The sequence below is a fragment of the Rhinopithecus roxellana genome, chromosome 1 (genome assembly GCF_007565055.1).
Source record: "Rhinopithecus roxellana isolate Shanxi Qingling chromosome 1, ASM756505v1, whole genome shotgun sequence".
NCBI lineage: Eukaryota > Metazoa > Chordata > Mammalia > Primates > Cercopithecidae > Rhinopithecus > Rhinopithecus roxellana.
Window position 1 is genome coordinate 181424601 of NC_044549.1, and position 24642 is coordinate 181449242.

Sequence of the window (24642 nt, forward strand, 5' to 3'; positions counted from 1 at the left end):
GAATAGTAGGTTGGAGAGTCCAGAAATGAAAGTGCTGGTTCTTATGGTGCTCCTAACTAGCTGTGTAATCTTGGGCAAGTCACTGAATTCCCCTGGGTCACACAGCTTTCTTGCCCATAAAGTGAGGGAGGGTTGGAATAGATACTCAAAGGTTCATTCTAATTACCTAATTACAATACTCCGTAACTTGTGATTCCTTTTATGAACTATCTTCACCAAAATTGAGGTACTGCTAGGCATGGTGACTCACGCCTGTAATCTCAGCACTCAGGGAGACAGAAGTGGGAGAATAGCTTCAGCTCAGGAGTTGGAGACCAGCTTGGTCAACATAGTGAGACCCCGTTCTCCACAAAAAGAAAAAAAAATTGAGGTACTATATAATATCTGGGGAGAGTTCAGAGTAATAAACTGACTCCATTTCTAAAGAGAATAGGGCAAACATTACAACCAAAGATATTCCTTGGAAACTTTATGCACTGTTAGTAGACACAAATACCTATTCGTTAGTTTTCCAAGGTTTTTGTGTAAGATGAGTGTTCCTTTGTAATTGTAAGAAATATTTAATTCCTAAGACTCATAAAGGTATGGAAAACATGAGAAAGGCTGCCATTGCATGCATTGACAGTGCATAAGTAAACAAATCTGTGCTATATTGTTCAGTGTGTTTTATATTATTTAATAGCTGCAATTTTAGTCAATTATGATTTGTAGCATATTCTTAATGTCATGCAGGTGGTGCAGCCTCCTGCCTAATAATCAGTGTGACCTTAGTTTTGGTGCAACATTAGTATATAATAGGGTACTTAGGAACTATGATTTGTAGCTATGACAGATTTTCTTTTTAGGATTGGTAAGTGCAGACAGGGCCCCCTTATGGAACCTTTACAGGATAACTGAAATCTACCAATTAATCAGAAATCCTCTATTTTAGCTTCCACTGTAATTGCATCTCTTCTTCACCAAGCCTGTTTTGCCTGTTTTTTTCTCTTTCCTCAGAGGATCAGTGAAAATGCAATCAGATGAGCAAGCAGACAAGTAAAAAGGAGGAAAATCAAAGAGCCTAAATATTCTCTAAGAGAGCTACATAAACTCTGTTGCTTCTGGAGTTGATTTGAGTGTGGGGGAGTGGGAGGAAGAAAAGGTCACCAGGTACAGCAGCTTGTCTTATTTGAATTCAGCCACAGCTTCCAAGACTGAACAGATAGAAATAAAAAGTTGGTGCTGGCTATGTGCAACAGGTGGTTCTACATCAGTCCTCCCACTGTCGACCATGTTTACACCAGTAGGTTATTTTCTACACTCCTTTCATTCTGAGAGGATTACATCCTTCATTGCTCCCTGTCCAGGAATCCTCCAATTCCATCTGAAAGGCATGTTTGTGACATTTCTAGTTGGATCAGGAATTGACCTTGACCTGTAGTGGTCTGAGGAAATTTCAAGTTGCTGGGTGACCTGCATCTTGTTGTCACATAGCCAGAGAGTATTGTGAATCCATTGCTGATCTGTGTTATATCACAGGGCAAGAGGGATACTGAGATTTCTTGAAGTAAATCAGACATTTTCAAGTCCATCGCCTTAACCACTCAGCCACGACTACACACCCAAATCAGACATTTTCTAAACTTTGACTTGAAACAGATACAAACTCCTGAAACCACTGAAGCGAGACTGTCTCCTAAGGCTGTGGTTCTCAAAATTATGTGAGCATCAGAATCTCGTAGAGGCTTTGTTAAAGTCCATTTGTTGTGTCCTCACTCCCAGAATTTCTGATTCAGTAAGTGTACAGTAGGGGCAAATATTTTGCATTTCTACCAAGTTCCCAGGTGATGCTAATGCTGTGGACTGGGTCCAGGGACCACTTTTGAGAGCCATTGTCCTAAGGGGCTTCTTAACATGGAAAGATTTGAAGTCAGGCCATAGTCCTTCTGAGATTTCTCAATCCTTTCACTCTGTTGACCCAGCTTGTCTCTGACCTACTGCCCCTCGGGTGTGGGGGCCATAGATGTGTGCTCATATCCTGTCTTTCAGATCCATAGTGCCCAGACAACCAAGATTGTGTCTGAACTGTGGTAGCCATCTAGTCTGAATTTTTGAATGTAGTGTAAAAGCCAGGGATTTAGGGCAGAATTTATGTCTCCTATTGCCTTAGGAACATTAATCTTGAAAAAACAGTCTTAGGTGGAGAGAATTCTCATTTTTATCTATGAGGAATTGAAACTCAGAGTTTAAATTACTTGCTCAGGAAGTAAATGGCAGAGTTGATATTTGAACCCAGGATTCTGGCTTCAGTGATGATTTTCCTTCACCTAAGCTTCTTTCTCTTGGGTTCCTTTTGAACTGAAGATTTTCTTCATCCTTTCTTCTCATCATGAGTCTCTTTAATTAGAGTGTGAAATATGACTTTAATATAGATATAGATATATGTGTGTGTATATATGTCTGTATGAAGGCCCATTTTCCAACAGTTTTATCTAGCCAATGAAGTCCTCAGATATGTGTGTATTCATATATAAATATATATGCACACATACATTGCTTCATTTTTAATATTTTGCATGAATTTTATCATACCATATAATATGCATCTTTGTAGGCTGCCCTGAAGCAGTTAGAAACAGGGCAGAGAATACATGTAGACCCCCAAGTGCAGTCAACAAGTGCAGTCAACACATACACACACACATCATTTATCCACCTACAAGCTGGCTTGTTCTTCATATCTTACAGTCTAAGAAAATGTCTCTGTGGTAGCTAAGGACTTGTACTAGGTTCCAGCATACTCTTGACTGTCATCAGTAAATGGAGTTGAAACTGGCTTTGCTTACCCTGCTTCCACCCAGTAATGCTCTAGAAAGGAGATCAGGGCATTACTTAGTTCTGTGGGGAGAGAGGTGGCAGGTCTGTATTGACACATTCATCTGTTGGAAAACAAGAACAAACCCTGAGGGCTTTTAAAGTATGTTCTGCAGTGAGAGTTTATATGTTTTATCCACATTAAGAGCAATACAGTTTTGTTTTGTTTTTTCTTTCCTGAAGAAAACAGTTCTTTTTCCATTGTGGGGGAAACAAAAAAGAAAGAAATTCTGGCATCTCTTGTTGAAGGCTGTAAGGAGGCAAGGAGCTGGATTGCAGGAGGAATGGTAATAAGAAGGAAAAAATGATAGATACCCCTCCAGAAACAAAATGACTCTGGGAAGATATAAAATTGCTTGTTTTTGTTTTTACATTATCAAATATTATGGCAAAATGTATCAGTGAACCTTACTCCATTCCCCAATCTTCTCCTAGATGGCTTTTTTGCTTTTCCCTTCACTCATATTTTGTGAATACAATCTTTACTATCAGCAAAACATAATAAAGATATTTGTTAAAAACCTGTGACAACTGGTTAACTTTCAAGGGGGTCTCAGTTATGCCAACTTCTATTATTATAAAGAAACTTTCTGATATTTAATAACATGTATAAAGAATACTAAAATAAATTCTGTGTTGTCTAGAGCTGAGAATAAAGATCATCACATGAATCAAGCATTCTTTTATCTTCCCTCAACCCCATTCACACACAGTGATTCGTCAGACAATATTAATGTACTTAGGGGGCTATAAAAATTAGAGTTGTCCAGCACCTAGATGTTCCAATGGGAAGCAGAATGGGTTCCATAATTAAGCAGTCAAATGTGTTTATCAATTGAGAGTAAATTAATTTGACTAGTGCTGCTTTAAGGGAGAAATCGGAGAATTTCAGTTGCAGAAAGATATAGTCAGTTCTGCTGTAAAGTGACATAAGTGTTCTGAGAATCACCATGCTATGCAAAATTGTGCAACAAAACCCACAGGATTTATGGTTAAAATGGGCTTAGTGGCACAACATGTAAAAACTTTGTCAATAAACATGAAAACAGAAAGAAACCTAATAAAAATGGTAACACTGTTAATATGGTTAAATGGTTAAAGAACACATAAGAAAGACTACAAAAAGTATCGCATTTTTCCTTAAAAAAAAAAAAAACCACTAAGTTTGCTTGTGGAAATAGACATTGGAAAGATTGCTGCTTGTGAGTTATTATGAAGTGGTGGAAGGAAGGTTTTCCTGAAATTGGAAGGAAGGTTTTAACAGCAATATGGATGGATGGGTGGCTCGTAACACTCAGTGACTTAGGTGTCCGATAGGTGTTAGAGGCATGTGGACCTGCTTTGGTTCAGCTGGGTGTGGTTTTCTGCAGTCACCTAGTGTTTCTCATGGAAAAAATCAGGCATAAACCCAACATTTGCATTATACTTAAAGCGTTCCCTGATATATCAGTTGTGTTGAAACAAATTCATGTTTTCAAAATAAGCATTATAGAAGAATTGAATTTACAAGTCAATCCTCAGAGGATGAGTGGAACCCTCCACCCACCTTCTCATTTTTTAAATAGTAATGGTCATCTGTGAGCAATGAGCCATACAAGGATGACTTTTTTGTGCATGTTTATATCGTATCTCTTATAAAATGTTAACTAGTATTAAGAAACATAAACATGTAAAGTCTTCCTTCCAGCCCCACAAGACAAATAATAATAATTTTAGGCCAAATCAAAAATATCCCATGTATCAAAGTGGCCTTGTCAAGATGACATGTCCTTACCCCACCCCACCCCTACCCTTGAGTTGAGCCAAATAGAGGCTGAGTCACTGGTGACTGGATGTTACTCATTTTCTCACTGATTATTTTCCTTGACTAAGGTGGCAGCTATTGAACTGACTTTGTATTGTTTGATGAAGTATGTATATATAATCATTGGTTCTGGGTCCCAAGGCAGTTCCCAGGGTCTTGTTTGTTGATTTTCAGGATGTGGCTGCATGTTCTGCCCATTTCTCCGCAGATCCTGCATTCAGAATGATTGATTCTGGGGCTTTCTGGATGTTCTGCTCTTTTTAGGTCCACTTTGGGGAAAAAAAGGGAAGCTACTACTTTCACATAAAGAAAGAAGTAGCTCTATATCTTTGAGCCTACATTTGCAAGGAAGCCGTGTCTAGAAAAAGCATAATCAAAATGATGCCCTTGGAGGGAGCACCTGGCTGTTTGTAACAAATGAAATCCTTGTCTTCCAATTAGAGGGGCAGCTGGAGTCTCATGTGTGCATTCAGGTTGCAAAAAGATGAGCCACTATTAGATGAGCCACCACTAACAGAACTGCTGGGATGATGTAAAGTAATAAATTACACCACTTATGTAAGTATGATAGCATCAATGTAAGCATATAGGACATTTTGTTGTAAATCTAGATTTAGGTATCAACTATAAAACCCTAGAATCTATGGCAAGTAGGAAATGAGGAAAGTATATTTTATCCCACACCTCATCTTACAGTGAGGTGAGGCCTGCAGAAGCAAGAATGACTAGCCAGAAGATGCTGGTGAGTCATAATGTAACTGAACAGTAAAATAAATGCTAGAATTCCCAACTGTTCTTTTAGTACCATAGTATTGATTTTTGTAATTTGGTGAGTTTTGACCACTTATTTAAGATTCCAGACAGCCCTCCTGTTGTTGTTGCTGCTGCTCTCCTTTACGCTAGCATTTGTCACACCTACTTGATTTGATTCCCTGCCTCCTGTCTTCATTTTATTTTATTTTTTTAAAGCTGAGAAAAATGAGGGTTGCTTGTATTCAGGCCATGGTTACCACCAGTTGGCTTTATTTCTTTGGTCGATATCCTCTCTTTTGTGGATAGAAATATGAATAAGAATAATCCTTGTACAAAGAAAGCAAAAGTGCTAGCCTACTTTGTATGGAGGCTCATTTTCCAATAGTTTTGTTTTATCTAGTCAATGAAGTCCTCAGATGTGTTACTTGAGATGCAAGGAATACATTGGGAAAAATGCCCCAGAAAAGTAATAGCTTCCCTTTTTTTCCCAAAGTGGACCTAAGAAGACTGGAACATCCAGGAAGCCCCAGAATCAATCATTCTGTATGCAGGATCTGCTGAGAAATGTCCAGTACATGCAGCCACATCCTGAAATCAACAAACAAGATCCTGGAACTGCCTTGGGACCCAGAACAAATGATAATCTTGATAATGAAAATCTTGAATGTTTATCTTTCAAGATTTTTCTTAAGCCAAATTGGGAAAAAAATGGATTATGAAAAATGCTTAGAATTAAATCCAATATTTAAGATATATTAAGTGTTTATATGCTATTGTATAATCTTTAACCTTTCAAAATGAATTCTAAAAAGCACACAATTGGAGGACATTCATAAAAGACTGTTTACAGTGTCATTTAGTGCAATTCCCACACACCAAGGATAAGCTGACTAATAATAATATTAATAGCAGCAGCTAAAACTCACTGAGCACTTACTAAGTGCCTGGCATCATTCTTCATGGATTACATGGAACTATTTAATCCTTAATGCCAAAAGGAAAATGCCATCATTATTTACCCCATTTGATGGGAGGAAACTGAGGTTCAAAGAGGTGACTACTTTCATAAAGCTAGTCAGCTAGTAAGTTGAGCTGGAATGCAAAGCCAGGTTGTCTACTTCCAAGCTTACACTCCTAGTAGAAATAAAGGGAGGAACCAGTAGCACTTGAGTTAGCCATGCCTTTCTCACTGATCAGGCAAGAAAGGGCATGCCTCCAGGCAGTTTTGTTATCCATTAAAGATAAATAAAAATAATACATGTTTTTTTCTTTCTCACAGATTTGTTGTGATAATCTTCGAAGATAGGGGGAGGAAGTGGTGTTTAATGAATATCTGCCATATGCAGGCACTATATCAAGTATTTCACATAACATCATCAGCTATTGCTGTCCCTCTTATTGTGCAGGTCTCAAATTCACTTTTGACTATAGAGTCACTGGCATTTTCAAAGGATGGAATCATTGCCATCTGTTCTCTGTGTGAGTTTTTCTTGTTGCCTGTCTTATTCAACTGATTCCAGTGGGGGTGGGGGGGTTATTTTTAAAGCAATACATGTTATTAGTAGAAAACTTGAGCAAAGAATTTTAACAGGCAGTTTACATAGGAGGAAACTTCACAGGCCATCAAACACTGGAAAAGATACTCCAAGTCTTTAGTAATGAGAGAAATGTAAATAGATGGTCTGCCTCTGTGGGCTTCATCTTCAACATCATCTCCTCTCTTCTTAAAACGAGTTATCCATTTGTAAATTGCTGATTTCTTTGGGACATTGCCTTCATAAACATTTTGTGAAGCATCAATAATTTCAGCATTCTTCCACCCAAGAATCACAGTAAATTTGATGTTTGTGCTTCAATTTTAGCAGAATTCTTGTTGCTTGGATAGGGGCACTTTGCAAACTGATGTCTTATACTTCTTAGTGCCTTAAACTAGGTCCTGTTTAGATATGTTATAACAACTTAGTACGAGTTTATTTTGGTGCAAAAAAAATTTGAAATCCGTGTATAGGTTTTTCTTAATATTCATTTTTCATGAACTTTTTGAAGACTTCTTATATTTATTTACATAAATAAATGAATAAAATGGGGAGGCATATTACATATGCTTTTTTTGTAGCCTGGCTATGAAGATGGGCTAAGTTATCTGTAAGATGCCTTCAACCTCGAAGACATTCTCCCCTCAAGGCGAATATCAGATCATCAAATCCTGTCAAGTTATAAATTGACTTGGCTTCAGCATAATCCAAAACATATTTTGCTAAGTGCTCTTGTTACCAACTATATGAGATACCAGTGTACCAGTGCATTCAAAGGAAAATATATCTGTATTTTGATTTATCTGCATTTATTTATTTATTTATTTATTTTTTGAGATAGAGTCTCGCTCTTGTCACCCAGGCTGGAGCGCAATGGTGCGATCTCTGCTCACTGCAACCTCCTGAGTTCAAGCGATTCTCCTGCCGCAGCCTCCTGAGTAGCTGAGACTACAGATATGCACCACCACACCTGGCTAATTTTTGTATTTTCAGTAGAGACAGGGTTTCACCATGTTGACCAGGCTGGTCTCCAACTCCCAACCTCAGGTGATCCAGCCACCTCAGCCTTCCAAAGTGCTGGGATTACAGGTATGAGCTGCCGCACCTGGCCTGATTTATCTGCATTTAATTCAAACAGTACACGTTTTCACTTGGTATGCTGAAATTGTTTTCATGTATTCAAACCATTTAATGGGCTGATAGTTTACTCTAAAAATAGAATACAGCATCAAACAAATATTAGTCCTCAACGGAACAAGTGAGGTTGAAACTCGATCTAATGTACCAGGAAACCATCCCATGTGAGTGATGTGGTGGCTTTTAATAGGCTAAAGCTGAACAGTTTCTGATGACTGCTTGCTCAAAAGCAAGTCAATCAGTGAGTAATAGAGTTCAGAATCTTTATTCTCTGTTTTGTATCTGGACTGTGAACAACCCTTACTAAAGAGTGCATTCCTTTCTGCCAGAACTGCCCAATGGAAGACAGCAAGTTTATCTAGGCTTCTTATAAAAGCCAACTGAAACCTCCCAAGGGAGAGTCAGACCTCAGATCATTGCATTAGGAGCTGAAAATTAGAGTGCCATTGGCTGTTGTTGCCATGGTAATCACTGCTGACCCCCACAGTTTCTTCCTCATGATAGCCTTCTCAACAGGTTCACTTCTACTGCTAAGGTGTGAGGTGTGTCTCTGTTTGCTTGTAGCAAAGTTGTCATGTTTTACTCTAAATACAAAGTAAGAAGACAGGAGCCACCAATGTCGTGCACATAATAAATGTTAAATGAAGATTTTGGGGGTTGGATTGGGTGCACCGGGTTTGGAGAAAAAATCAGAGGTGTCAGTCACTATTCTCAAAATGTCCGTGAAGCCCCCGTTGCTGGCTGCTGTTTCTCTTGAACAGTTCCAATTGCTTTTTGGAGTAATCAGCAAATGGGTAAGGTTTGCAACTCTCCAATCCACAAAGTTCTGTAGGTGGCCAGAGAGGGGAAACTGATTCTTTAGAATCTATTATGAGGCCTTTTTGGGGGAGGAACAGCATGGACTTAACAGGCTTCTGAGTACTCATTCTATTAGGTTGTCTGATTTTGGGGAGTTGGTAGAGTACTAACTCTAGGTTCTCTGATTTCTAGGAGCTGGTAGAGTACTAACTCTAGGTTCTGTGATTTCTGGGGACTGGCAGAGTAATTACTTTAGGTTGTCTGGTTTCTGGGGCCCTTCTTTGGGACTTTTATCCCCATCCAGGTGTGGAAACTACTCAGTGGTAATAGTCTTAAAATCATCTTAAGATTTTCCAATCCTGAGATTTCCCCAAACCTAAACTGATATTAATAGTCTTATCAGATTTTTGCCATGTGTTCACTGAAAAATAATCTCCTTCATGTTAATGCATTACTCATGGAATTATTGTTTCCAAGAAGAAAGGAAAGATAACACCCAAAGTTTTCAAGGTAGTTTAAGCATTTGTCTTAAATTTTGTGTTTGCAAAATACTCTTCATTTGCTCTCATTTATCCTTACAAGCCTAGCCACACCTGCCCCCAGTGAACATCTCAAATTTACTAAGAAATAAAAATTGAGTATAGGTGATTTGCCTTGGGTATTGCTACCAGATTGTGTTTTTCCCCAGTGGAGAAGCAGATGCATTTAAAACTGCACTTAACACCTGAAAAATCGCTGTCCTTGAAGCTACTAAGTCCTTTGTGAAATCACAATGAGGCTGAGGGCTGAACCACTGGTGGTTCTCCTACCTGGGGCTTTGCTTCATGCAGACATAAGTGAATCAGATGCCAAGGGGTTTCAGTTTACTGTAGGGGGTGTGTAAAAAGACATAAGATTATTTACTTAGGAAGTGTAGTGTGGGGACATCACCACAGACCAATAGTAAGAAGGTTGGTCTTGATGCTGAGCTCTTTTTCTAATAGTGCGGATTTGATCACATCATTAACCTCGCTTACCTGTAACATGAAGACACCTGCCTTTCCTATGCCACAGGTGGTTGTATCAAACGAGGTAATGTTTAACATTTTTTGCAGCCTCTGAAGTACTTTGGAAACACACCATCTCCATTCTCCGAGGCCTGATCGTACACTGGCTGGAAATGGCATTTTCACATGTGCTTTTCCTGAGTCTAGGTTGTCAGGTGGATCTTTCTTAGGCTCCTCAGTTTGAACAAGCTGTCAGAGTGTATCAAAGAATACCAGATAGGAGGAGAAAGAAAAATAACAGCTAAAAAGAAAAAAAAAAAAAAAGAGGGAAAAAAAGAGTAGGCACTCCCCTCCACCCACTCTCTGGTTCCATTCAGCACACTGACTTCATTCAGCAGTTTTTTTCCTGCTTTGTATGCAAAGACAGAGCCTCTTATGAGAACTTGGATGAACAGTGGAGTATAAACACTCATTTAAAAATAAATCCAGATGTAGTTGGCTGCAGCCATCTGACAGAACCCTGATTCTCTCTTCAATAATGCCGTTCATTTGTACCACATTAATTCAGGGTTCTTAATAATTTCTCCAGGGTAAGTCTGAAGTTTACTTTGTTTTATCTATGAAGAAAGGACCCACAGAGCAAATGAATAGTATAAATACATTTGCTAGGAAACATTTAGCCTGCTTGAGAGGAAGGGCCATTTTCAAATGCCTTACTTGCATCTATTTGCATCTTAACTATCTACTGATTATGAGTGATTCTAGTCATTAAAGCAGTCCTAGGAGGATTTCTTCTTGATGATGTTTTATTAGCATTTAATTTGAACTCTAATAAAACTCCATTTTTAAAAACTCACCCATAATTCAATATTGTCACACATCTTCCTTCTATCGGTATAAATTTGTTGTAAGGCATTATTGTAATTAATTACATGCCCCCAAATCCCTTGCATATCATCTGCTACAATTACATCCTTTTGAAAAATATTTTCCATTTTCCTTTAGTTTCTTAAGATTAAAGTGTCCTGACACATAAATGGCATCACTAAGGCTTGGACTTAGAGAAGAGCTGCCTATAAGAAACCAACTGGGAAGGAATGTAATTAGTTATTTCCACTATGACTAGATTCCAGCCCAAGATAGAGGCCAACTTCTTCTACAAACTTTAGATTTCTGTAATTGCATAAACTAGACTTTATTCATAAAACAACTTCTGTACCATGCTTCAGATATAGTGAATACTAAGTATTTAATGAATTAAGGCATGAGTGCACATCTTTTGGGTTTTCCTTTGTCTTTCATGTGGACACCTTTTAATATCAAGCAGTCTGTATTATAATAGGAACTCTGCAAGAAGATAGTATTGAAAGTGGTGTGTTCAACCCATCCATCCACTCATTTTTCAAATATTTTGAGGGACACTTATGGACCAAACCAGACCTAGAGGTCAGAGGAAGTCTATGCCTCTGTACATTTCACATTTAGTATTCAAGCCACTTAATCTTTAAAACTGAAATTGATACATTCTACAGTCTTTGCCTCTTACTATACTTTGAGTTGCTGTGTGCCGGGTTCACATCCTTTCCCAGTCATCCTCCTATGGTTATTGCTTTATGCCTAACTAGACCACAGTTACAACAAAGCAGATGCTCTGGGCATAACTCATCCCTCTTTATGTTTTGTCTAATTTTTCACTTTGTTGTACTTCTGTCACATTTTGAATATCTGCGATACTAGGGATCTACACTTCTAAGTAAATAAAGTAGCTTTGTACCAAAGGTAACAGCTAATATTTTTATTATTTATGTTACATATACATGTTACATTTTATTATTTATATTACATATGTTTAGCATATGTTAGCTGTTAGAAGAGTGCCTAGCATAGAGCTCTTAGAAGAGTGCCTAGCATAGATAGAGCAAACGATAAAAAGCATGGATGCATGTATCTAAGAGCATCTATGAAATGAGTGTTTTTATTATTCCCATTTTACAGGTAAGAAAATGGAGTCACACCAGGATATATTTGTGTAACAATTTCAAAAAGGCAAACTCTTGCTCTTATTAATGGTAAGGCCTTTTTGGCGTTCCATATTTGTGAACTATACTGATATATGATCTCATTTGATTTGATACATCCCTCCCCATTTGCTCACATGGAGGAAGTGAGACAGATGAAGGTGAGTCTCTGCTTTCAGCCGCTCTGCAGATTAAGGACTGTACAAGCACTTGAACCCAGGACTTCTGAATCCTGGTCTTGGCCTCTTCCCTCAGAAACAAGCTGCCTTTCTTTTGCTGGTCTGGCCAGTAGATCTGTACTGAAGATGCGGACCTCTCAAGCTGAATGGGAGATTTGGAATCATGGGGACCTGAAACAGTTAATGGAGGAGTGTTATAATAGAACATGCTTCATAGCCAGTCCATGTAGTCTAGGATCTAGAGTATTCCAAATAAACACCAACTCCTAATTTATTTTTTGCTCCTGTGTTGAATTTATATCTAGAATATGCTCTTGACATCTCTAGAGCAAAAAGTCAGGTCTCTCACAAAAGAATCAGTACTAATTGGGAAATAAATCACAGCTTGCTATAGCTAAAAGGGAAAAACTCCCACAAATTTATCTGTCATTTTGATTTGTTCTTTCATCCTTTTAGTACATTTTCAGGGTCTCAAAGAAGCTCATCTATCTGTAAAGGTGCTCATGGAAGCATCTTGTTTTACATATGATGAAAATGGAGAGAGCACTTCTTTTGACAGGAAACTTCACTTCTTGTTACTGAAAACCGTCACAACAGTCATTATGTCTGGCTTTCAGAGATTTCCTGGAGTTAGGAGAACAATAGACAGTTAAAATGGCAATGTCAACAGCATTCTGGGGTTTTATAATGAGTACCAAGGGAAATTTTTTCTCTTGAGTTTGTAAGAAAAAAGTAGGAGGAATATTTGGGAAGCTGGGGATAATGTGGAAATGAAGGGCAATGCTCTATTTTTTTAATGGAGGGTTCTTTCTAACCTTTGTAAGCTGAAAAAAATTTTATACCATGGTTTCCATGTTCTTGTTATTGAGTTGCCAGTGAAGAAGAGAAGTTTCTCTTCGGTTGTTCCTCTCTGTAGGTCAGATCAGCCCCTGAAAAGGCCCATTTGCAGCTTTCTGTACTTTTCTTTGATTAAACATTAATTAGAATTTTTGGATCCAGTTTTTTAATTCTTGTTATATATGTACAGTGCTGCTGGGGCTTATGGTTTCTAATTTAGCAGCAGGAGTTACTTCTCTTTTCACTCTACCTCCAAAAAAAAAGATGACTCAAGCATTAGGAATACATTTTTTGGCTTATTGTATAATTCAATGTGTATTTGGATTTGTACAATTTTTAATCTTAATTTACGTAGCCCCAATGTGATTTCTAATTTTTAATTAAGTTTTTGAGGTACTAATGTCTAACACATTAAAAGTGTAAACTTCATAAACAATTTGTGGGACTTGCTGTTTTCATTTCTGTAGTTTCTTGCTTTCTACTAGCTGTGGATGGTTTTAAAGACCCCGTATTAGTTACGCAGGGATACCTGCATGGTAGGCCGAGACGGGCGGATCACGAGGTCAGGAGATGGAGACCATCCTGGCTAACACGGTGAAACCCCGTCTCTACTAAAAAATACAGAAAACTAGCCGGGCGAGGTGGCGGGCGCCTGTAGTCCCAGCTACTCGGGAGGCTGAGGCAGGAGAATGGCATAAACCCGGGAGGCGGAGCTTGCAGTGAGCTGAGATCCGGCCACTGCACTCCAGCCTGGGCGACAGAGCGAAACTCCGTCTCAAAAAAAAAAAAAATAATAACCTGCTATCTTTATTTTTTTTTTTGAAAATCTAATAATACAAAGGCAATTATAAATTGTTAACATGTTTTTAAAATACGAGTTTTTAAAATAGGAACATTCCTTGTTTTAAAAATTGGTCAACATTTTAAGATGCTATACGGTGGAAATAAAAGTCTTCCTTCCTATTGTTTCAGTCCTAAATATCATTCCTTAAAGGTAACCACTGTTAAGTCTCTGCAAATTCTACCAGAAATGACCTAATGTTCTGTTTGTATACAATCACACATACACATATACATAAATACCTATACACATATAACACACATCTATGCTTATATGTGTATGTATGGATACATATATGGATTCTGTTGTGGATAGGTTAGTGATATATCTTAGACATCTGTTCACATCAGTATGTATAAATCCATTTCATTTTTAATGGCTATATTGTATTCCATTGCATCAGTTTGCCATAATTTAGCTTGCCTACTGTTTATCAACATTTAGATTTTTCCAGTTTTATCTTGTTGCAAACAATGCTGCAGTAAACATTCTTGTATATATCTTTTTGCATTTCTGTCAATATATTTGTAGGATACAAAGCCAGGGAATTACTGGTAAATATTGGCAAATTGTCCTCCAAAATGGCTGCCCTAATTTATACTTCCATCAACAGTGTAGAAGAATGTCGTGTTTCTCCACACCCTTGTCAACACTGAATATGACAAAAATTTTAGTTTGTAAATATAATCAGTGAAAATAGTATCTTATTTTAATTGACATTCTATTGCTGCTGTATTTAAGGTTCATTTCAGCAAATGCTTACTGAGCACTTACTGTGTGTCATCACTGAAATAGGAAATGGCAATAAAAAATTGTCCTTGTTCTTGAAGGGCCATGGAAGTGAATAAGAAGCCTCTTTTTGGAAGAAATTCAAAGGCTGCAAAGATAGAAAAGTGGGTCTTTTGCATCCTACCAGCAGGAAATAGTTGTCTAATAAAAGATAGTGTCCATCCATGTCAACTTTCAGGTCTATTGCTGGCCTGAATTAGCAACTCTCTGCTTCTACAACAGTGGCCCTGCTTTCATTTTGGAAGACAGTTGGCTGCAGGTAGGAGTAGAAATGCCTATCTAGTAGCTTTAGTTTTTTTCCAGGACCTGACTTGATTATCTCACTGGTTGTTTTTGGGAGAAAGCACCCGCTGTTGGCTTCTGTTCTGAAAGGACACAAGGCAAGCATGGAATCCATCAGCAGAGCAAGCCAAGAGCTCAATAAACTGTTTATTCATTGTTCAAGCTTCTCCACCTATATGGATTATTAGAAGAAGTATTTCATCTTAGGGTACCCAGATTAGATTATAGACACTTCAAGTATTTCTTTAGAATTCACTGAGGGGAAAAAATATGGAAAGCAGCATCAGTCATTTGGGACCATGATACCAAAATAACCTAAATGAATAAACTACAATCTGTAAGTTAAAATATCTGGTTTCCAGCCTGTTAAATAAAAACCAGAAGGGTTGAAGTACATGGCAAAAAGGGATAAACCTGGTTTTCTGAGTGGAGGCAGCTACTGATAATTTTACTTTTCTTATAGCTGAAGGTGAAGGAGATTTGAGGTTCTCTGAGAATTAAAATTCCTCTGGAGTTAGCCCAGGGTGGGACCCTGAGAGCTGTCTACTCGTGCCATTGCCTCAAGCCTGTGGACATTTTTTCATCCCGGGGCAAGAAGAGGCTCCAGTTTGCCCAACTGCTGTGTGTGTTCCAAGCCAGTGTCCAATGAGGCTGACTTGGCAGCTGCCCTTTCCACGGCCAGCCAGCCAGCGAGCCAGCCCCTGAGTGTGTTTTAAAAGATAGGCGACAAAAAGCCAACTGCTTTTAGAGGGACTGGAACAGGCTAGTAGTTGCTAGGCAAGTTAAAGTAATTCAGTGTCCTTGCCAAACGTCTGCCAGGCAAATAGGGAACTTTCAGGGAAGGGGAGTGAGATGGTGGTGTGTGTTGGTTGCCATAGGAATGTTTCCCTGATTGGAACAAGACCACAGAGTGGGGAGAGCAAGACGGCAGCATCTACGGTTCTTTCTGCTTGGGAATGGGAACCCAGAGTGGGCAGTAGAGCGGAGGCAAGCCATGCAGAGACAGGAGCAGATGAGACCCTAGATGCCATGTGAAGCTAAACATGTGGGGAAAAGAAAGAGCAGATTAACTCAGGAAAATTATGTGGGGAGCTCTTATGCTACTCTGAAGATCTGAGACTTGGAGATTTACAATCCCGAATTAACTCAGGGAGAATTCCAACTAGACTCTGAAATGAATTAGATGGAGATTTAAAATAGGGCAATTTAGTGGGAAAAGATACTTAATTTGAAGGTAGGTATTTTGTATTTATGTAAATATTATGTCAGAGTATGTCTTTATTTTAGCTCTTAAAGGTAGTAATTAAATATTTGTTCATGAATTATAGTGCTATATTTATCAAGTTCTGATTTATAGGGGAAAAAAGCACAGTTGATCAAATTGTGTGAAACCTTGGACCTTGAAGAGTCCCTCTGATGTGGGCTAACTGCCGCATTAACAAGCACCCTGTGCATCTGGTGGCAGCTTCCAGAATGACAGCTGAGGGTCTGAATGGAAAAAGTGACTTTTAGCTAACGTTGAACCTTGAATGTGCTATTTAACCTCTCTGATTAATTGATTACCGAGCTCCGAAAATGAGAAGTGATGTAGCTATCCCCTATCTCGTTTAAATGGTGTGAGCATGGATGTGTTCTCATTTGAATACAATTTTGGGGGTGGGTGGGGGTGGTATCAGATTATAGGGTACATGCTATGATAACAACAGGCTTAATTATCAGTCAGTCAATATGGTTTAGAACAAAGGTTTTCTTTTAGATCACAATCTTAAGGAACCTTTCTTTAACGGATAAAGTTTTACTTGTGCATATGAAGTATATATATAAATTTATCATTTGCCATATATTTGATTCATGTTCAGAGGGTATTTAAAATAGTATCTTCTTCAGAATGCATATGTTGGGATTATATATTGCTGTTTCTTTCCTTTTTATGTGGTTTCTTTTTGTGGTCATGTAAAAGAAGACTAAAGGGATTTGATATTTAGTGTCAAATATTTGAATTATAGTCACTATTTTGTTTCAGGGCTGTTTCCCTCTATCAGTTCCTTTGATACGGAACTCCAATGTCGTTTTTACTTTACAGTTGACCACATGCTGGCTGACTGACATCAATTAAATAATCTGAGGCAAATTTTAAAACCAAATGTCTAATTTTAATTTACTGAGAGAGTATAATCTAATAAGAAAGACTATCCTTGGGCTCTTCACATGGTGAACCCTAGTGTGATTTTGACAAAGAAGCCCAAGAATATACTACTACAAATCTTTTCTAAAAAAAAGAAAAAAAAAAAAAAGTGGTGTTCTGGCCAGGCACAGTGGCTCATGCCTGTAATCGCAGCACTTTGGGAGGCCAAGGCAGGCGGATCATGAGATCAGGAGTTCAAGACCAGCCGGGCCAATATGGTGAAACCCCGTTTCTACTAAAAAAATACAAAAATTAGCCGGGTGTGGTGGCACGCACCTGTAGTCCCAGCTACTTGGGAGGCTGAGGCAGGAGAATCACTTGAACTTGGGAGGCGGAGGTTGCAGTGAGCCGAGATAGTGCCACTGCACTCCAGCCTGGGTGACAGAGTGAGACTTTGTCTCAAAAAAAAAAACCAAAAACACAAAAAAAGAGGTCTTATCTAGACCTTCCAGAATCTAGAGTAGCATTGTCCAATGAAAATGTAATATAAACCTCAAGTATGAGCTTTACATGTAATTTTAAATTTTCTAGTAGCCACATTAAAAATAAAAGGAAATATGAAATTAATTTTAACAATGTATTTTTGTGTTGCTTAGTATATTCAAGATATTATTTCAACATGTACAGTTGTCCCTTGGTATCCATGGAGGACTGGTTCCAGGACTCCCCACAGATACCGAAATCTGTGTATGCCCAAGTCCCTTATATAAAATGAAGTATTTTTATATAACCCGTACACACCCTCCCATGTATTTTAAATCATCTTTAGATTACTTAAAATACTTCATACAATGTAAATGCTATGTAAATAATTGTTGTGCTGTATTATCTGTATTTTTTGTTGTATTTTTTATTTATTTAAAAGTATTCTTACAGGGTAGTTGGTTGCATATGTAGAACCATGGATATGGAGGATTGACTGTAATTAATATAACTATTAATGAGATATTTTGCATTTTTAAAATACAAAGTCTTGAAAGTCCTATTGAGATGTGCTGTAAGCATATTTTACACTTATAGCATATCTCAATTGGGACACTGAAATTTCATGGACAATACTCGATCTGTACTTAGATAAAAACTTACAGTAGAAAAAGTAGATTCACATACCCAAGTCATTCCAAACATGCATATCAGTTGTTTTGTCCAATAAATGAATCAGTGTCCATTTCTAAATTTAAATTTAACTTTAATTAAAATTAAATAAAATTTAAAATAAAATTCAGTTTTTTATTCACGCTAGCCATGTTTTAAGTACTCAGTAACCACCTGTGGAGTGGCTGCCATGTTGGACAGCACAGAAAGGACTGCTTTCTCTAGCCTTTTCCTTCACTCCCACATGTCTCAGATTGGAAGACCTGTGTGAGAACTCTGATGGGAAGAGAATCTCATTTTGTAAGTGTGGAACCACAAAGAGTTGACGTTCTTAAAAGGAAGTTTCCATTCAGGCTATATTAGAACCTGCCTGGCAAGGAGTTATCTGTCTGGTAGACCACACTATCTCCACCCTTGTTCCTAAATACACCCCTCATTGTCTCCCCAACAGATAAAGTCATGCCAACCTTGACAGTCTGCCTCCCTCAGGCTCCCCTTGTCCTCTACTCCAGGCTGGCTCATTTCCATTACGTCAGTGTATTTCCTGGTTATAGGCCCCCTTTATCTTTCTCATTGTTTCAATTTCCACATTTGGCCTTAATTTCTATGATACCTTAGTGCAGCATTCAAATGTTTAAATTCCAATTTAGTTCTTAATTAAGATCATGTATATCAAGGTCAATGTTGTTGATTTATGTTAATTTGAATAAGAAACATTTCCTTTGCCCCTTGCTCCAGATTTCTAGAGTGGTTGGGCTGAGAAGCTTTACTTCCTGTTCACCTAGGTAGGTATCTTGCTTTGGGCAAATCAGGATTCTTGAATATAATCACTCTGTGGTGAAGCAGACCTGTGAACCTTAAAGAACTTATCTGTTCCCTAGAGAGGAAGAATTAAGAAATATCAGGTGGATGGATAAAGACTTAGCCTTGTCAGAAGTTTTGCCCCACACCTTGTTTGGGTCTGAAACTTGGTTGGCACATAGTATAACAGTAACTCTATCACTCATAGGTTAAAGAGCACAGAAGTCTGTCATTTTCTGTTGGGTACCTGGCACTTGCAAGGGACATCACTGATAAAATTCATCCTGCTCTGTTTTGAATATATCAAGTGAAAAGCACTTACATTGCTTTTTCAGGTCTGGAGAATGATGACCTAGGAATGGGCCCTTGTTCAAGACAGTTGCAAGTCCTCCCTTAGCAAGAAAGTTAGCTTGGAAATTAGGAAATAAATATTTGACCTGTCAAATCATTTTAAATTAACGTGAATAGAAATGCATATTGTGCTCCTTCCTCATTACCATCAGAATCAAGTCATTTTAGAGACAGCTAAGGCTTTGTGGAAAGAGGATCTTTATTGCCTGTAAACCTTGGATGCCAGTCCCAAGTCTATTGGCTGCAAGGACTGTGACATCAAGAAAGCCACTGAACTGTTCTTGGCCTCACTTCTCACCTGTCAAGTGAGAACATTACACTAGATGATCTTAAGTCCTTTTGGTCATCACATAGTTTGATCATCTACTCTAATCCCATGGTTTCTTGGGTGAAGAAACAAAGGCCTGCAAAGTTACTTCCTAAGATCCCACAGCAAGTGTGAGTCACATGCTCTGTCTACTTCAGGAAGCTTCGTTGTTCACTTAGAGGTTAAGCTTGAACCAAATAAAAATACCCGGAGGGATAGCTGATTCTCTGTTCTTCTCATAATGTCATTTTGTCTGCTCATATATTGAGGTTGTTGGCCAAACATCTAAAATCCGTAGGTTACCTGTTAATTTTTTGCCTCCTTAATATAGCCGGCCAGTAATTCAGGTCAGATACCTCTCCAGCATAAAGTCCCCAGTGACCTCCTATTTAAAACAAAACAGGCTGGGCACAGTGGCTCACGCTTGTAATTCCAGCACTTCGGGAGGCTGAGGTGGGTGGGTCACCTGAGGCCAGCAGTTCGAGAACAGCCTGGCCAACATGGTGAAACCCCGTCTCTACCAAAAATACAAAAATTAATTGGGTGTGCTGTTGTGCACCTGTAATCCCAGGTATTCAGGAGGCTGAGGCACAAAAATCGCTTCAATCTAGGAGACAGGGGCTGCAGTGAGCTGAGATCACACCAGTGTACTCCAGCCTGGGTGACACAGCAAAAGTCCGCAAGCCCTCCGCCAAAAAAAAAAAAAAAAAAAAACAACGAAATACTAAATTAGTTCTTTGCTGGTGAAAATGCATGGTAACAAAAGAAAAAGCAGTAGCTGGGATGCAGAGTTAAATTTGCTCAAATATTTTCCGTTAAAACAATGACTACAATAAACAAACAAACCCAGAGAGGGCCCCAGTAGCTGCTCTGGTTGGAGGCCCACTTTTAAGTGTTGGAGCATCACTCATGGGCAGGAAGCAGAACCTGAATTTCTTGGGAAGGCTTCTTTTACCTGGAGCAAACCCTGGGACTTTCATTCTCCTTTAGCCTGTCATTCAATGAAAAAGGTCAAGAGTGCCAAGGAAAGGAAACTTGTTGATTGTCTATTATATACCAGGCATGCTAAGTATTTTATATATAGTGGCTCATTTAATTCTGTAGCCACCCTGTCAATAGATAGGTATTATTTCCATTTTACAGATCAATAAAAGTTGTGTAGCTTGTCTAGGGTTACACAGTAAGTGATCAGGGATTTTATTTAGCTCTAAAATCTGATTACTTTCTACTAATAGCCAATAGCAGATAAGATGTAGAGCCCAGTGATTTCATTTTGGTTTGACTGAATTTGAGGACACCTGATACCACTCTGTCGGCACCATCATAAATTACAGCCTAAAATGAAAGGTAGATACAGTAATTGAGTAAATTTTGTTAATAAGCAGAGGCTGTTAACCTGCATCAGAGATCTTTTGAAGACATTAAAAGCAAAAATAAAAGGATTTTTTTTCAAATAATATATTTGCATAGATATCCACTAATCAGCATTGTTGGCAAGTGGCAAAAGGTATGTGAATCCTAAGTCAAATTTAACTTTCAGAAGTGGTGCTTGTGCTTTTTGGGTAAAACACAGTGCCGTCATTTTGGTTTTTAAGAAATCCTGCTGTTTGGGCTTTTGGTTCTGTCTTTTATCCTTTGGGTAAATGAGGGGATGATATTTGCATTCAGTGTCCCTCCTGTTCCAGTTAATTGGTGCTGCATAACAAACCACTCCAAAACTTAATGTCAGCAACAACCATGTGAATTTGACTCATGAATCTGCAATCTGGCGGGGGCTCAGCAGGGACAGCTCATCTCTGCTCCACTCACATCAGCTGGGTTGGCCTAGAGGCTGGGTGTTGGAATCATCTGAAGCTAGCTCACTTACGTGTCTGGAGCCTAGCTGGGAAGACATAACAGCTGGGATCCTCAGGCATCTCTGTGGTCTCTCCAGCATGATAGCTTCAGGGTAGACAGACTTCTGTACCAGTTCACTGCTCAGCACATGACCCAAGAGAAAGAAAAGCAGAAACCTTTCATGATCTACCTTAGGAAATCAGACAGCATCACTCCACTGTGTTCTATTAAACTGAAGCAGTTACAAAGGCCACTTAAGTTCCATGGGAGTAGAAATAGATTCCATCTCTTGATAGGGAAGTGAAAAGTTTCTCAAGGAGTCTTGCAGTGGCCACTATTGGAAGATACAGACTGCTACACAGATATATGAGACTGCAGGTAATGTGCTGGTGTCCCAACCAGATGCATCTCTGGGCCTTTGTCTCCCGACCAAGGGAGTATATTGGCATTAAAATGGAATATAATCTATCCATTATAATTTAACCTACGTAATTTATACTTTTCAAGAAAATCATCTGAAAATTTATGACTATCTACTTTTAAAAAGAAATTACTTGTGGAACACCAATGGATTAGGCTAATGAGGTAGATAGTTGAGTCCCTAAATTTTTCATCATTTTTGAGCTGGTATCTGTTTAGTGTTCCTGAACTGTCATCAGATTTCTGCTTTTCTACCTTGTGTGCAGAGGTAAACAGCTGAATATTTATGTAAACAGCTTTGTGTAGAAACTTTTCCATTTAAAACTAAAAAGGGAAAGCAATTGCACTTAAGATTGAATGTTTCCTGAAGGGGTTGTTTCAGCATTTTACAGCAGCTGCTGCCTCCTCTTATGGAGATGAAATTATTATTCAAGACACATTTCTCAAAGTTTACAAAATTAGTACAAGCACACCTTATTTTATTATGCTTCACTTTATTGTGTTTTGCAGTTTTTGTAAATTGAAGGTTTGTGGCAACCCTGCATTGAGCTAGTCTATCAACACCATATTTCCAACAGCATGTATTTGATTCACGTCTCTGTGTCACATTTTGGTACTAAAATATTTCAAACTTTTAAATTTTATTATATCTAGTATGGTGATCAGTGATCTTTGATGTTACTACTGTAATTGTTTTGGGGCACCATGAACCATGCCCATATAAGACAGCAAATTGATAAATGTTATGTGTGTTCTGACTATGCCACCAACCAACTGTTCTACTTCTATCCCTCTCATTGGGCTTCCCTATTTCCTGAGACACAACAATATTAAATTTGACCAATTAATAACCCTAAAATGGCCTCTAAGTGTTGGAAGGCTTGTTGAAAGCCTACAGGCCAAAACAAAAGCTAGGCCTCTTGCATCAGCTAGACAAGTTAGGAATGCAAAGCAGAAGTTCTTGAAGGAAATTAAAAGTGCTACTCCAGTTAACACATGAATGATAAGAAAACAAAAATAGGCTTACTGCTGATAGGGAGAAAGTTTTAGTGGTCCAGATATATATATAGAGAGTGAGAATTTATAGAAGATAGACAGACAGGTAGATAATATATTGAGAGAAGATTAAATCAGTCACAACATTCCCTTAAGCCAAAGCCTAATCCAGAGTAAAGTACTAACTCTTTTCAACTCTCTGAAGGCTGAGAAAGGCAGAGAAGCTGCAGAAGAAAAATGGAAAGCTAGCAGAAGTTGGTTCATTAGGTAAGAGGAAAGAAACCATCTCCATAACATAAAAGTACCAAGTGAAGCAGCAAGTGCTCATGGAGAAGCTGCAGCAAGTTATCCAGAAGATCTAGCTAAGATCATTAATGAAGATGGCTACACTAAACAACAAATTTTCAGTGTAGATGAAACAGGCTTCTGTTGAAAGAAGATGCCATCTAGGGCTTTCTTTGCATTCTGCTTTGCATTCCTAACTTGTCTAGCTGTTCTTTTTTAGAGAACAGAAGTCAATGCTTGGCTTCAGTGCTTCACAGGGCAGGGTGACTCCCTTGTTAGGGGCTAAGGCAACTGATGACTTTAAGTTGAAGCCAATACTCATGTACCATTCTAAAAGTTCTAAGGCCTTTAAGAATGATGGTAAACTGTTATTGCTTGTGCTTTATAAATGGAACAACATAGCCTGGATGACAACACATCTGTTTATAGCATGGTTTATTGAATGTCTTAACCCCACTGTGGAGACTCACTGCTCAGAAAAAGAAGATTCCTTTCAAAATATTATTGCTCATTGACAATACAAATGGTCACCCGAGAGCTCTGAGGGGGATGTACAAGGAGATTCTTGTCGTTTTCATGTCTGCTAATGCAGCATTCATTCTGTAGCTCTTGGACCAAGGAATAATTTCAACTTTTAAGTCTTATTATTTAAGAAATTCATTTCATAAGGCTGTAATTGCCATACATAGTGATTATTCTGACGGATCTGAGCAAAGTAAATTGAAATCCTTCTGGAAAGGATTCAGCATTCTAGATGCCATTAAGAACATTCATGATTTATGGGAAGAGGTCAAAATATCAACATTAACAGGAGATTGTAAGAAGATTCCAGTCTTCATAGATGACTTGGAATGGTTTAAGACTTCAGTGGAGGAAGTCACTGGATGTAGTGGAAATAGCAGGAAAACTGGAATTAAAAGTAGAGACTGAAAATATGACTGAATTTCTGCAATCTCATGATAAAACTTGAAGGAATGAAGAGTTGCTGCTTATGGATAAGCAAAGAAACTGGTTTCTTGAGATGGAATCTATGTTGGTGAAGGTGCTGTGAACATTGTTGAAATGACAACAAAGGATTTAAAATATTGCATAAACTTAGTTGATGCAGCAGCAGCAGCAGGGTTTGAGAGTGTTGACTCCACTTTTGAAAGAAGTTCTGTGGGTAAAATGCTATCAAGTAGCATCACATGCTACAGAGAAATCTTTTATGAAAGGAAGAATCAATCAATGTGGCAGAGTTCATTGTTTTAAGAAATTGCCACAGCTACCCCAAACTTCAGCCACCACCCTGAGCAGTCATCAACATCGAGGATTCTCTACCAGCAAAAAGGTTACAACTCACTGAAGGCTCAGATGATCATTAGCATTTTTAGCAATAAATTGTATTTAATTAAGGTATGTAGTGTTTTAGACATGTTATTGCACACTTAATAGACTACAGCAGTGTGAACATAACTTTTATAGGTACTGGGGAACCAGAAAATCTGTTTGACTCGCTTTATTGTGATACTCACTTTGTTGTGGTAGTGTGAAACTAGACCTGCAACATCCCTG

At 38.4% G+C, this 24642-nt stretch overlaps 1 protein-coding gene across 3 annotated transcripts in view; it reads left to right on the top strand.

Annotated features, from left to right (window-relative positions):
• TMEM108 (transmembrane protein 108) overlaps positions 1-24642 on the top strand; it is a 354460-nt gene that overhangs the window by 76390 nt on the left and 253428 nt on the right. The window contains exon 1 of one of the 3 annotated variants that reach the window (XM_030933935.1): positions 15722-16046. The exons of the other annotated variants lie outside the window; for them this stretch is intronic. The gene's annotated coding sequence lies outside the window, so the exon portion shown is untranslated. Of the gene's footprint in view, positions 1-15721; positions 16047-24642 lie in introns of those variants that run through there. 3 annotated transcript variants of the gene reach the window in all.